We start from the raw sequence: 14,958 nt of genomic DNA, 5'->3' as shown, positions 1-14,958 counted from the left end.
ACCATATAAGGTATTCTACTTGTCTACTGTACTATATATTATAATCCTGTCCAATAGTTCCGAATTGTCTTTATCTGTAGTGACTTTCTCTTTTCTTCCATTTGTTGTTCCTTTTTGGCCCATCTATGACGCGGTGGCAGTGAAGTCCTTTCTTGCCTATGTAAGGAACTAAGGGCCAGATGTAGGTGGCCATTTACCGACCGGTAACGGCCAATTTCGACCGTTACCGACCGGTAAATGGGTATTTGGGATGTAGGGGGCCAATTTTACCGATTCGGTAAATTTACCGAATCGGTAAATTTACCGAATCGGTAAAATACAGAAACTGTATTTTTACCGATTCGGTAACTTCGGGATGTAGGTGGGACTCTTCTGAGTCCCAAAGGCCTTTCAGATTCGGTATTTTACCACCCAACCCAATTGGGTGGTAAAATACCGAATCCAGGTGTGCATGCACATGTGTGCTTGCACACCTATGCCATGTGACAGACAGACATGCCTTTAGGGCATGTCTGTGTGCACATGGCACACATGCCTGTATTTGGGGTGTTAGAGGGTGTCAAAGTGACACCCCCTGCACCCTTGCTTGAATCGTTATTTACCGAATCGGTAAATACCGATTCAGTAATGCCCATTGATTCCTATGGACTTCAATGCCCATAGGAATCAATGGGCATTACCAAATCGGTATTTACCGGTTCGGTAAATACCGATTTTTACAGATTCGGTAATTCAATTACCGAATTTACCTACATCTCCCTCCTTCTATTTTACCGATTCATAAATACCGAACCAGTAAAATTCGGTATTTATGAGTCGGTAAAATAGAATTACCTACATCTGGCCCTAACTCATTAGGAAGATCTTAGCTTCCCTCTTGAATGTTGCCGTGTTTGTAATTGTCCTAATATTTGGAGGGAGTGAGTTCCAGATTCTGGGGGCTGCCCCGGAAAAAGCTCTGTCGTATGTTTTATTCTTCCAGAAGATGGGTGGTTTAAACAGCAGCTCCTTGGCCCTCCTAGCTGGTCTGCCTCCTCCAGATAGCTCAATCTTCTGGGCCAGGTATCTTGGTGTTTTGTAGTGGAGCGCTTTGTGGGTGATACATGCCATTTTAAGTTGGATTCTGGCTTCGTATGGTAGCCAGTTTAACGCTTTCAGGTGAGCTTGTGGTGAGTATGTTTTTTTGGTGATCGTTGTGGTTCGTGCTTGTGGTGAGTAGGTTTTGTTGGTAATGGTTGAGGTTTGTGCTTGTAAGGAGTATGTTTTGTGGTGACAGTTGTGGCTCGTTCTTGTGGGCAATATGTTTTGTGGTGACAGTTGTGGCTCGTGCTTGTGGTAAGTAGGTTTTTTGTGACAGTAGTGGCTCGTGCTTGTGGTGGGTATGTTTTATTGGTGATGGTTGTGGTTCGTGCTTGTGGTGAGTATGTTTTGTTGATGATTGTTGTGGCTCATGCTTGTGGTGAGTATGTTTTGTTGCTGATGGTTGTGGTTCGTGCTTGTGGTGAGTAGGCTTTGTTGCTGACAATTGTGGCTCATGCTTGTGGTGAGTAGGTTTTGTTGGTGATGGTTGTGGTTCATGCGTCTGGTGAGTAGGTTTTGTTGCTGATAGTTGTGGCTCGTGCTTGTGGTGAGTAGGTTTTGTTGCTGACAGCTGTGGCGCATGCTTGTGGTGAGTATGTTTTATTGGTGATGGTTGTTTGTGGTGAGTAGGTTTTGCTGGTGATGGTTGTGGTTTGTGCGTGTGGTGAGTAGGTTTTGTTGCTGATAGTTGTGGCTCGTGCTTGTGGTGAGTATGTTTTGTTGCTGACAGCTGTGGTGCACGCTTGTGGTGAGTATGTTTTGTTGGTGATGGTTGTGGTTCTGGCTTGTGGTGAGTTGGTTTTGTTGCTGACAGCTGTGGCGCATGCTTGTGGTGAGTAGGTTTTGTTGCTGACAGCTGTGGCTCATGCTTGTGGTGAGTATGTTTGGTTGGTGACAGTTGTGGTTCGTGCTTGTGGTGAGTATGTTTTGCTGCTGATGGTTGTGGTTCATGCTTGTGGTGAGTAGGTTTTTTGTGACAGTTGTGGTTCGTGCTTGTGGTGAGTATGTTTTATTGGTAATGGTTGAGGTTCGTGCTTGTGGTGAGTATGTTTTGTTGCTGATGGTTGTGGCTCGTGCTTGTGGTGAGTATGTTTTGTTGTTGACAGTTGTGGCTTGTGCTTGTGGTGAGTAGGTTTTTGTGACATTTGTGGCTCGTGCTTGTGGCTCGTATGTTTTGTTGCTGTTGGTTGAGGTTCATGCTTGTGGGGAGTATGTTTTGCTGCTGATGGTTGTGGTTCATGCTTGTGGTGAGTAGGCTTTGTTGCTGACAGTTGTGGCTTGTGCTGAGTAGGTTTTTTGTGACAGTTGTGGCTCGTGCTTGTGGTGAGTATGTTTTATTGGTAATGGTTGTGGTTTGTGCTTGTGGTGAGCATGCTTTTTGATGATTGTTGTGGCTTGTGCTTGTGGTGAGTATGTTTTGTTGCTGATGGTTGTGGTCCGTGCTTGTGGTGAGTAGGCTTTGTTGCTGACAATTGTGGCTCATGCTTGTGGTGAGTAGGTTATGTTGGTGATGGTTGTGGTTCATGCGTGTGGTGATTAGGTTTTGTTGCTGATAGTTGTGGTTCGTGCTTGTGGTGAGTAGGTTTTATTGCTGACAGCTGTGGTGCATGCTTTTGGTGAGTATGTTTTATTGGTGATGGTTGGGGTTCGTGCTTGTGGTGAGTAGGTTTTTCTGGTGATGGTTGTGGTTCATGCGTGTGGTGTGTAGGTTTTGTTGCTGATGGTTGTGGTTTGTGTGTGTGGTGAGTAGGTTTTGTTGCTGATAGTTGTGGTGCATGCTTGTGGTGAGTATGTTTTGTTGGTGATGGTTGTGGTTCTGGCTTGTGGTGAGTTGGTTTTGTTGCCGACAGTTGTGGCTCGTGCTTGTGGTGAGTAGGTTTTTTGTGACAGTTGTGGCTCGTGCTTGTGATGAGTATGTTTTATTGGTGATGGTTGTGGTTCGTGCTTGTGGTGAGTATGTTTTGTTGCTGATGGTTGTGGCTCGTGCTTGTGGTGAGTATGTTTTCTTGGTGACAGTTGTGGCTCGTGCTTGTGGTGAGTATGTTTTGTTGATAGTTGTGGCTCGTGCTGGTGGTGAGTAGGTTTTGTTGCTGACAGTTGTGGCTCGTGCTTGTGGTGAGTATGTTTTGTTGATGATTGTTGTGACTCGTGCTTGTGGTGAGTAGGTTTTGTTGCTGACAGTTGTCGCTCGTGCCTGTGGTAAGTAGGTTTTGTTGGTCACAGTTGTGGCTCGTGCTTGTGGTGAGTAGGTTTTGTTTTTTATGGTTGTGGTTCGTGTTGTAGTGAGTAGATTTTGTTGCTGGCAGTGGTGACTCGTGCTCGTGGTGAGTAGGTGTTGTTGCTGACAGTTGTGGTGAGTAGGTTTTGTTGGTGACAGTTGTGGCTCATGCTTATGGTGAGTAGGTTTAGTTGGTGACAGTTGTGGCTCGTGCTTGTGGTGAGTAGGTTTTGTTGGTGATGGTTGTGGTTCTGGCTTGTGGTGAGTTGGTTTTGTTGCTGACAGCTGTGGTGAGTAGGTTTTGTTGGTGACAGTTGTGGCTCATGCTTGTGGTGAGTATGTTTTGTTGGTGCTAGTAGTGGCTTGTGCTTGTGGTGACAGTTGTGGTGAGTAGGTTTTGTTGGTGATGGTTGTAGTTGAAACTCATGGCGAGCAGATTTCAATGAAGATCTGGTTGGTTTTGCTTGTGAGAATTTTGGTTAGAACCCAGGGTGAGCAGTTTTTGTTGGTGACAACTGTATTTAGAATGTACAATGATCGGGTTTTGTTGGTGAAGGTTGTGCTTAGAAAGCATTGTTAGAAGGTTTTCATGATAGTTGTGGTTAGAACCCACGGTGAGTGGGCTGTGATAGTGATCAGGTAGCTGCTCTGGACTATTGAAGAACAGACCCCGCTCGGTAAAAGGGTGGGCTTTAGGGCTTGCTCGCGGGAGGATGGGCTTGAGTACCCATGGTCAGTATGGAAGCACGGCCTTCTCAGAGGAGAGGTATTTCTCACTTGAGTAACAGAATTTGTTCATTAGGCAAACACAGACCAGTGCGAAGGAAAAAAGATTTAGTGCGTGATCATCAAACAGGGAAAGGACCACCCTGTACCTTGAGGTCTGCCAGCCCCCACAAGTGAGCAATGGGAACAACCTCTTCCAGGAAGAGGGCTGAGTCATAGGCCCGCCCACCATATATGATGATATGTACAGGAGCATTTATAACTGCCCCACCTTGTGAAGCGGGCTGATTCGCTGTTTGGGGGGGGCGCAAACATGGCATGCAAGATGTCCGTCAGATCTCATTGCCCGGTGTCGTTACAAGGGGTGTTTATGCATTTTCTGATGCAGCAGCAGGGGCTTCAAAGACCCTACTGCAGCCTCTTGTGGCGGAGGCTCACAAGATCTAAGGGCTCAGGCCCTCATTTATGAAAAGTGACGCATCGCTGCAAGAAAACAGCGATGCGTCACTTTTCTTTGCGCCCTCCTTGCGACACCAATGATGCATCATATTTACAGTAGGACGCATCATGTCGCAAGGAGTTACATATATGTCAGTATTTCTGACTTATCTGTAGGCGCAAAAATGACGCATTGCTGGAGTGTGTCACAAAAGTGACGCAACTCCAGCAATGGGTCATTGCACATGGGCAATTCCCATGTTAAATGTGCCTGCGTAAGTCTTATGCCTGACATGAGGCAGGCGTAAGATATTGACGCATTTGCGTCCTAGAAGTGGCACAGGGAAATCTTATAGATTTCACTGTGTCACTTCTACGACCCTTTCTTGCGTCGGAACGCCCTCCCTGCATACATTATACCTGGCGCTGGCATAATGTGGCGCAGGGGTTTACAAAGTGACGCAGCTACCTAGATGCGGCACTTTGTAAATATGGTGCAACAAGGCACATTTTATGCCGCTGGTGCGTCACTACGCACCGGCGGCGCAAAAGTGACGTATAGGCTGATAAATAAGCCCCTCATATGGCCAAAAGGGGCCAACAGATGAATAGTGGTTCTGTCATGAGGGGGTTATCCTTGGCCACCATTGCAAGGCTCCTACCATTCCCTCCGCACACAAATGCACGTTCAATAGGGCCAAAATAAACTGCAGGCTGCCAGAACGATGCTGAAAAATACAACACGGATCTTCTATGGTGTGTGCCCAATTAGTCGTGGTGGTCAATGCAACAATAAAGGATAGATCACAAATAGTCCTTTAAAAAATATGTTTTTTTTAACCAACTCAACAGCACTTCTGCTGTGGATCTCAAAGGGATGAAAGCCAAAGTCAGTACTATCAGCTTTTGAACATGTCACCTGTAAGTCACACCTGCTCTCTATAAAGACACTTACATCTCGGAAGTAGCTTGGACCCAAGGGAAGGATGTGTATGTATGAAAAACCCAAAGGCAGTCACTCATAGATGAAATGATGATTAGGTTAATTGCCCTCGGTCACAATCCGATTTATTTTTCTTTATTCCTGAATAAAAAACATATGGGCAATCATAAGAGACAGATGTCGGGCGCCTTCAACCCCTGGGTTGACAAACTAGTGTCTAAACCAGCAAAGGATGTCCTTCAACATATGTAGACTCAGTGTTTCCGTCAGTCAGTCAGTGACCTGTCCAATGCATTTTTTGTGCGGCCCCTGGGAAGCTGTGTTGATGCACACAGGTTCATTCCAAGACGAGGATTATTCTATATGTTGTACCTAGCCGCCTTTTATATTTTAATGTGCCAGAGTAAATGTAGAAACGCCATTCTGTACAAACTTAGCAAATATCACTCATTTCGGTTATAAACTCTCTTTCATTTTTTCAACTTCCATTTATCGACACTACATTAAGGCTGTTAAAGGGCATATTATCAACAACTAGCGATATTTATCGCTAAAGAAGCTTAGCGACATTTTTTCTATCGCCGTGTATCGCCGGATTTTATCACAGAGATAACGTGCTATTAGCAACGTTTATCTCAATGCGATAAAATATCCGGCGATAGTGGCGAAATGCGTGAATATCGCTGGAAATCCAGCGATATTCAGGCATTATCGCTAATAGGGTCTTATCCTGAATATCCACCTCCCATTGGATATACAGGTTAAGAAGTGGTCTGAGCAGGCGTTAGGTTTTGGCGATATTTGCGATCAGCGTGAATTTTTTTTATCGCTACGCCTGCGTTGATAATAGGCGATAGCGGTTAGCGACTGCTTTCAGTCGCTAACAGGTTGGGTACGCCCACTTTGCATGTCATTAGCGATAAATATCGCTGACATGCAAAGCGGGCCCCAAACCGCTCGCTATCACCTAAAAGCTGTCGCTAACTGATGTTAGCGACAGCTTGCTAATAGGGCAATCAAATTATCGCCGCAGCGGCAAAAGCGGCGATAATCTCATATCGCACAAATTGATAATATGCCCCGAAGTTTCTTGGAAATGTGAGCTCCAAACATACGTGTCATCTACTAATATATTTTGAGCAAAAAGTTGTACATGATTTTCGAACTCCTCCTTTTCTCTGGGCAATATTGTTAAAAGGCAGTATATGATTTTACAGCTGAAGACCAACAAGGATAGTATTTTTCGGTGGGTTTATTTGCACTGATTAGCAGTGCACTTTCTTTTTACTCCACATATTGTAGGTTTTACACACAGATATGCACAACATTCTGATAAAGCCATTTAATTATAGACTTGTCTTGGTCTCTAAAGAAAGGTCCACCCTACTGCATAGTTGCACCAACGTCTGATAGTCATTAGTACAATTGCCTTACTTAGCATTTCAAGGAAGCTATTCGTTCACATTGTATTTTGTGTCGACTTTCACAGCATTATTTTACCACAGGAATAACAAAATATCAACCAAGTTCACACGCAGAGCAAGTGAGTGGTCATGCCTCAGACCTGCCTCTCGCGAAAATGTTGCCAATCCCTTCAACGTTTCTCTTATGTAACCTGCAAGAAATATGCTTACATTCTAGAAACCCATCCTGGATGCTCTCTCAAAGGACAAAAAACGTCACTTCTTCTGATGGCATCAAGGTTAAATGTTCCATGACATCACTTTCAGTGACGCCATTAGGGTCTATTGTCATATGATATCATTTCCTGTGATACCATGGTAGGGAGGCGGAAGTGATGTAATTTCTGCTACCTATGGCAATTTGGCGAATCAACATCCAGCGGGGCAGTATGGTTATACAGGCTTCAGTAGGTGCACCCATGCTTTACACAAAAAAACACATTTTTCTAAAAGAAAAAAATTAATTTGATGACTTGACTATAGCATAAACCTATACGTCAGCATTGTCCCTTCTCTTGTTCGGTAATCGCATGGGCATGCAGAAAACCATTGGGAATGCCGTACATTATAGATTTAGGGTCATATGTATCATCAACCTGATTTGCGATTCTGAAATAGCGATTTTTTGAGAAATCGCTATTTCAGAATCGCAAATAGGGATGTATGTACAAATTCGCAATTTTTTTGCGAATTCTTAGTATTCCTTAATTGTGATTCGCAAATTGCGAATCGCAATTAAGGAATACTTTCCCATTCATTTCTATGGGCCAGGAGGCCCATAGGAATGAATGGGAAGTTATTCTCAATTTGCGATTCGCAATTTGAGAATCGCAAATTGAGAATAATTTCAAGGGTGCAGGGGTGTCCAAAGGACACCCTGTTGCACCCCTGAAATAAGCATGGGTGCACATGTGGCGCACATACATGCCCTATGGGCATGTATGTGCTTCACATGGCATGTTGAAAAACGCAATAATGTGCATTTTTCAAGGAATTCGCAAATTACCACCAAATTGAAGTAGGTGGTAATTTACGATTCCTTAAGGACAATTAGCATTTTTTTTCCTTCATACATTGCATTTAAGGAATCGCAAAATTTGCGATTCCTTAAATTCAATTGCAAAATAAGGAATTGCAAATTTTGCGATTCCTTGTTTTGCACCAGATTTTCCTTCATACATAGCATTTGGCAAATTCGCATTCGCAAACGCCGAAATTCGCAGAATTTCGGCGTTTGCGAATGCGAATTTGCTTGATACATATGGCCCTAAATCAGACACCATGAATAATAAATCACAACTTTATGTGCAAAGACACAACACTGTCTGCCTTTCTTTTTCCCAGACATGGGTGTCAAGGAATGAATTCCACACTGGCTCTCTGTTTCTGATCCATTCTCACTAAATCACAATACAGAATTTCACAAACCATAATATACTGTCTACATTACAGCCTTATTCAGTGAAGATTCTTAGGTGATTAATTCACAAAAGAAATCTCAATGCATCTCTTTCCAGCATTTGTGACTTACCTCTAAGCACACGCGCACTTTTACTGTTTTATCTCTGGGGCTGTAGATAGAGTTCATGGTTTACTAAAAACATTGGGCCCCATTGCGGAGTGCATGTCTGGCACTAATTTAACACTATGTTCCCCCCACTGATATTGATCTTAATGGAAGCAAATCTCAGTGGAAAAAAATGCATCGATTTTGGCTATATTCATCCTTAAAAAGCTATTTTTTAGGTGTTGCTAAAGACAGTTTTAGCTGCCAAGGTGGGCCCAAGTCATGAATACATTTAAAATGCAATAAAAACTAGAGAGCAGGTCCCACATTGAGCATCCTTCAGTCATTTGCTCTCATGAGTTTTTCATCTTTTCATCTTTTATCTTTTTCATCACTGAACTATCGCAAGAGTACTGCAGGGAATTCTGTTCTTTATGCTACAAGCAACCATCCCCCTAAGCTGGTGCAAAGCATCCCTTATGGGGAGCTTTTGCGACTTAAAAGAAACAGCACGCGCCCCCTGTGGTTTCGAAAAATCTGCACAGGAATGTGTAGAACGATTCTCACAGAGGGGGTATAATCAAGAGCTGCAGGCCAACACTTTGCGAAAAGTAAGGGGGATCCCTAGACAAGAACTTCTCCAACCTAGACTAGGAGAGGCCAAGAAAAGTACCAATGAGAATAAGTTCAGGATGATAACATCATATTCAGCAGATGCCAATCATCTGAAATATATGCTTAAAAAGAACTGGCACATTCTGAGCACTAACACTGTTATTAGTGAGGATATCCCCAAGTATCCGTTGGTGACTTTTAAAAAAGCTCGGTCTTTAAAAGACAAGCTTGTGGAAAGACATTTTGGTAAACGCATCCAAAAAAACAATACACTAACTGATATGAAAGGGTTTTACCCATGTGGTAAGTGTAAGGCCTGCTCTAATAGTAAAAGGCTGTGAAACAGTGAAGGTAGTGGATCCTACAACTGGCCAGCCTGGATCTCAACAAATGAAAAAACAGAACTGATTGGCTGGTCAGGACGATTGACAGAATATTCAAAAGTCACGTAGCCAATATGTACCACGTGGCCAGTAGAATCATATTCCAAGAAAATGTATTATCAATTAAACTTAGATCTCATTAGTTTAAAAAACAACAGACAAAAACGGAAGACTGTCGGTACAGGTGGTTCAGCAACATGCAGTTGTGTATACAATATATACAAATATCTACAAATGTACAAATGTGCAAACAATTAAGGTGAAGAATCGGACAAAAAACATATTACACACCAAAAAGGAAACAAAACATACTGTTCCAAATCAATTGCAAAGTACAAAATGCTGTTAGAAGCAATGCATTATTTGTGCATGGAAAGAAACAAAACCAGTCCTTAGAACTAAAAACCAATGGACAGGCGGAACTGAGATGGAAAGTGCCTGCCTGCCTCACAGGGCCTGTGGTCGAATGTTTGTAGGGTTTCACAGCTAGGGCCCGTAGGAGTGGTAGGATTTGCAACCTAGCTGCATCCCTTGGTCTTGCCACAGGTTGGGGATGTCGACGCGTTTCGAACCTTAGATGTTGTAGGTTCTCCTCAGGACAGGGACTGGGAAAGGGTTAATCTGCACAGCGGACAAAGAAACTGCCGGAGTGTAGGTGTACCGCAATTCAAATTGGAAGTCTGCGCTTCATATGATGCCAGAAGGCGTAAGGCCCGCGACGCGGTGCAAACTCAGTTTGATGGGCGGCTCACATGTTAGGCGCTGATATGGTAAACTGTATGTAGAAGAGACTTTCAGATTGAATTCCCCGCGGTGCGGCAGTGGAATACAGGTTCCTCTACACGACGGGTCGCGGTTGAACGGTTCCCGCTTGCTGGTTTGATTCAGGTTCATTGACCAGCCGCCCATCGAATTTGATTCTACTTCTACATACAGTTTACCATATCAGCGCCTAACATGTGAGCCGCCCATCAAACTGAGTTTGCACCGCGTCGCGGGCCTTACGCCTTCTGGCATCATATGAAGCGCAGACTTCCAATTTGAATTGCGGTACACCTACACTCCGGCAGTTTCTTTGTCCGCTGTGCAGATTAACCCTTTCCCAGTCCCTGTCCTGAGGAGAACCTACAACATCTAAGGTTCGAAACGCGTCGACATCCCCAACCTGTGGCAAGACCAAGGGATGCAGCTAGGTTGCAAATCATACCACTCCTACGGGCCCTAGCTGTGAAACCCTACAAACATTCGACCACAGGCCCTGTGAGGCAGGCAGGCACTTTCCATCTCAGTTCCGCCTGTCCATTGGTTTTTAGTTCTAAGGACTGGTTTTGTTTCTTTCCATGCACAAATAATGCATTGCTTCTAACAGCATTTTGTACTTTGCAATTGATTTGGAACAGTATGTTTTGTTTCCTTTTTGGTGTGTAATATGTTTTTTGTCCGATTCTTCACCTTAATTGTTTGCACATTTGTACATTTGTAGATATTTGTATATATTGTATACACAACTGCATGTTGCTGAACCACCTGTACCGACAGTCTTCCGTTTTTGTTTGTTGTTTTTGAAACTAATGAGATCTAAGTTTAATTGATAATAAATTTTCTTGGAATATGATTCTACTGGCCACGTGGTACATATTGGCTACGTGACTTTTGAATATTCTGTCAATCGTCCTGACCAGCCAATCAGTTCTGTTTTTTCATCTAATAGTAAAAGGGTCCTTAGCTATAGTATCACAGGGATAAAGCTGAAGAAATCAATCCAGAAGTTCTTGACCTGCACAACACCTTATGCAATATACTGCATAATCTGCCCATGCGACTTATGTTACATAGGTAGTACAATCCACCCAATGAAAATGGGTACTTTAGAACATCAAAGGGCAATTGCTAAACATGATGGAGCTTATCCCGTAGCTAGACACTTTGCTGAGAAACATGCTAGCAATAGAAATCTTTTAAGTTTTTATGGTTTAGACCATGTCCCGGAGAATGCAAGAGGGGGAGATAGACCTAAAAGATTAAGAAGATTAGAGTCTCGCTATATTGTAGATTGCCAAACAAAGCACCCAAAAGGTCTTAACAGTGGGGAAGAGTTAGCATCACTTCTGGGGATTTGAAAATAAGTATAGCTGTGTAGGATACAAAAATAGATGAACTCGTAAGTTGTGGATCTCAAGAATATTGAAGAAGTATTGTAAAGTGTTCAAACTGATGATGAATGAGACTGTCCGGGTAATTAGAATGAAAAAGGTCTAGAGAGACTAATGAAGAAGTATTCTCTGTTGTTATACTAATGAATTTGTTGATTGTACAGTTGTTAAGGGACTAGTGCCGATCCACGGCAAGATATTTCAGGCAGTGATATGTTTTAAATTGCACTGTAAAGGATATCTCCACATTAGCACCATAAGTTCCATAGATGGGATTGAGATCCAAACCCGTTGTAAGACGGCGGAGGAGATCGGACCCTATAGTAATTGAAAAAGAACTACTAGCCGATTAACGGCTAGATAGTATCGTGAAACTCAATGAGTAGGCTGGGAGCGGTAAACGGGCATTATATTAGTCCATCAGAGGACTGTAAATGGAATGTTTACCTAGGTCTATGCAATTATGTGGTCCTTTAATAACTATGGGCAACATGGTTTGTATCGCTGATAATACGATTATTAATGTATGCAATGAATTTATAAATGTGATAATTGGATTTGACAACTGCGGAAAGGTGCGTGCATAATCATTGGTATTGTACCTGTCTAACTGAATAACACTATGATGGCGGATATGATAACACTGCGATGTAGTCCCTTTTCGCTGTAATGTTAAAATGAAATGATTAAATAAGATGGCGGCCTCCCTGTGTTTGTGAACACCGAGGAAGGCATCGCCGAAACGCGTCTGTTTAACTTGGAATAAAACGCAACTCGGAAACGCTTCGCAAGAGTGCTGGTAACTTCTTTTGAAGCAAGAGGATTGGAGCCGGTATATATCGTGGCAAGCACTGCCACGTCCACGCACCCACCCGCGAGTGATTTTGCAGTAAAAGGTGTTGAAAGGAGTTGTAATATATATATATATATATATATATATATATATATATATATATATATATATATAAACCTATAACAACCGGGTTCAAGTGTGCATTGTCTATTTAAATAAATATGGAAAAATACTAGCTGCAGCTTCTTCTTTTGTGTGCAACAAAAATAAATGTGGATAAATACAGAAACAATGACTAAAAAATAAATATGGATAAATACAGACGGAAATGTTAAAAAAAAAATACCATAAAACCAGGAGCCCTAATCATAATGTACTGCAGTCTGCTCAAGAAAGGGCTTGTGTTTGGTTTCAGGGACCTCTAGTACCAGCCTATGGTTCTGCAGACAGCATCAGGAATGTGCCAACTGCAGCTGGTCAAAACATTTGGCTTAAGGGTTCCTTGTGTATTTTCTGTGTATTTATATATCATGTCTTAGTCAGGTAAAGAGCCCAGCGTGCAAGATGAAGCATTGCCAAAGTCAAGAGGTGTGGCTAGTATTTCAGGTTATAAGCCAGGTCTATTTGTTTTAGCAGTGCTTGTTTAAAAACAAAAAAGACCTCTTGGCTTGGCCAATACTTGTTGAATGTCTTTTAAAGACAATAACTCAGTAGTCTTGACAACAAACACAGTGTACCAACTTCTAACTTTATGTTCAGTTAGTTAAATAAAGTGCATTGACTCTGAGTTTTTGGATGCCATGTTACAATGAGATCAAAAGTTGCAAATACCCAGGTAAGGTCTATATTCCATGCATTGATAAAGTAAGATTTTGTACACATTCCTGCAAAGTATTTTTTAAGTAATCCACTAAGATCAAAGGATAGGAAAGTACAACCCTCCTCCCCCCACATACGCACACCAAAAGTAATCAGCACATATGAAGTAATCAGGACTCGTGTAAAACAATCAATACTGTTGATGGATTTGGTTTTAATCACAGAATCAATTGGTTAAAATTTACATTTGCGTAAATGTACTTATTTGATTTTTGGTCTTTTGACAATCAAATCGATGAGAAATTGCCTAGTTGGCTATTACTAGTCTGGTGAAATTGCCCTTTGGCTACTCTATAGAAAAAAACATGAGCATTCACAAATCAAGCAGAGCATTTGCCTTTTTTTTTTACTAACGATATAATAAAGGTTGATTATGCTAAACGGGAAAGGAGCTTTTACACAGCAGGGTGCACACCATAGGATGATGTGTAGGTGCACGCCTCTGTGTTCCCAACGTTTGTGTGAAATGCAGAGTTAGCCTGCACCCTCCACACAAGAGGAGAGAGTGATTGGGATAAGAGGGGGTTTTGGATAACAGACTCAGGGTGTAAAAGGTCCCTGATTGAAAACAGAAAGGCCCTGTCCCTGTGTAGTGCAGATTACAAGAGAGAGTCAAAATGGTCCTGGACAGTCGGAAAGAAGTCCTGTGATCTCTGGTTGGCACAAGAGATTCTCTTGAATTCGTTCACCGCGCCAACATCCTTAGAACCATGGGAAGTCAACGAGAGGAGTCCGCAGCAGAGCTGGATGCCTGCAACAGAGGAGACATGCAAGACACTAGTTAGGTACGTAGCAGCGGGTAGTAGAGGGCAGGTATCACAACTGATCTTTCCTACAAGCTCCAGTGGGTCTCAGGAAACTGAACCCACTCAGTATCATTTCAAGGATTGTGGGGGCAACGGGCAAGACATTCTTTGGGGCCTCCGGTCGGAAAAGTTTTGAATTTTGTCACCAATGTTCTCCTAATTCAAGCCCACGATGCCAACAATACTAAATTATATGAAAGTACAGAATACCCAAGCTACACCAAAATTAATATTTTTACATAGGAGGGCGTGTAAATGTTGTTGCACACAGATCAATGATTTTTCAACGCCCTGTATCCAAAAAGAAAGACTGTAGAAAATAGAGTCAATTAAGTAGTCCAATCAAAGCTTCTGTCTTGAAGTCAGTTATTTAATTTCCACAAGTTCATGATAATCCAAGTGACAGCCGATGCGCGTTTCGCCCACAGGGCTTTCTCAAGGCTGCAAGGAAGATATACATACATGTCCATCAGACACTGTATATGTTTCGATCTCATAGAAACATTTAACCGCATAATGGCATGCAAAATCCCTTGTGAAAGTAACAAAACAGCTGAGTTGTTACTCATAAGACAAAATATTTTTTGTTTATAAATATACAGAACACCCTTGTAGACAGTGTCTCCCAGAGACCGGTTGTTTGTGTTGGTGGAAAGAACAAAGGTAGAGTAGAAAATCCTGATAGGTGTATTACAAAAATAAGACGAAAAGAAAAAGGCAATTTTTAAAATCTATACAGTGACTCATTGTGTAGATTTTAAAAATTGCCTTTTTCTTTTCGTCTTTCGACACTGTCCACAAGGGTGTTCTGTATATTTATAAACAAAAAATATTTACGGTTAAATGTTTCTATGAGATCGAAACATATACAGTGTCTGATGGACATGTATGTATATCTTCCTTGCAGCCTTGAGAAAGCCCTGTGGGCGAAACTCGCATCGGCTGTCACTTGGA

The 14,958-nt window shown here is 42.4% G+C and overlaps 1 protein-coding gene across 1 annotated transcript in view; it reads right to left on the bottom strand.

Moving 5' to 3' along the window:
* Positions 1 to 13,332: 13,332 nt before the first annotated feature.
* Positions 13,333 to 14,958, bottom strand: part of LOC144825139 (uromodulin-like) — a 130,497-nt gene continuing 128,871 nt past the window's right edge. The window contains exon 9 of the mRNA XM_078684007.1: positions 13,333 to 13,949. The gene's annotated coding sequence lies outside the window, so the exon portion shown is untranslated. The remainder of the gene's footprint in view (positions 13,950 to 14,958) is intronic.

Source organism: Lissotriton helveticus, chromosome 3_1, assembly GCF_964261635.1.
Source record: "Lissotriton helveticus chromosome 3_1, aLisHel1.1, whole genome shotgun sequence".
Classification (NCBI taxonomy): Eukaryota; Metazoa; Chordata; class Amphibia; order Caudata; family Salamandridae; genus Lissotriton; species Lissotriton helveticus.
This window is presented reverse-complemented; position numbering and strand designations above follow the sequence as displayed.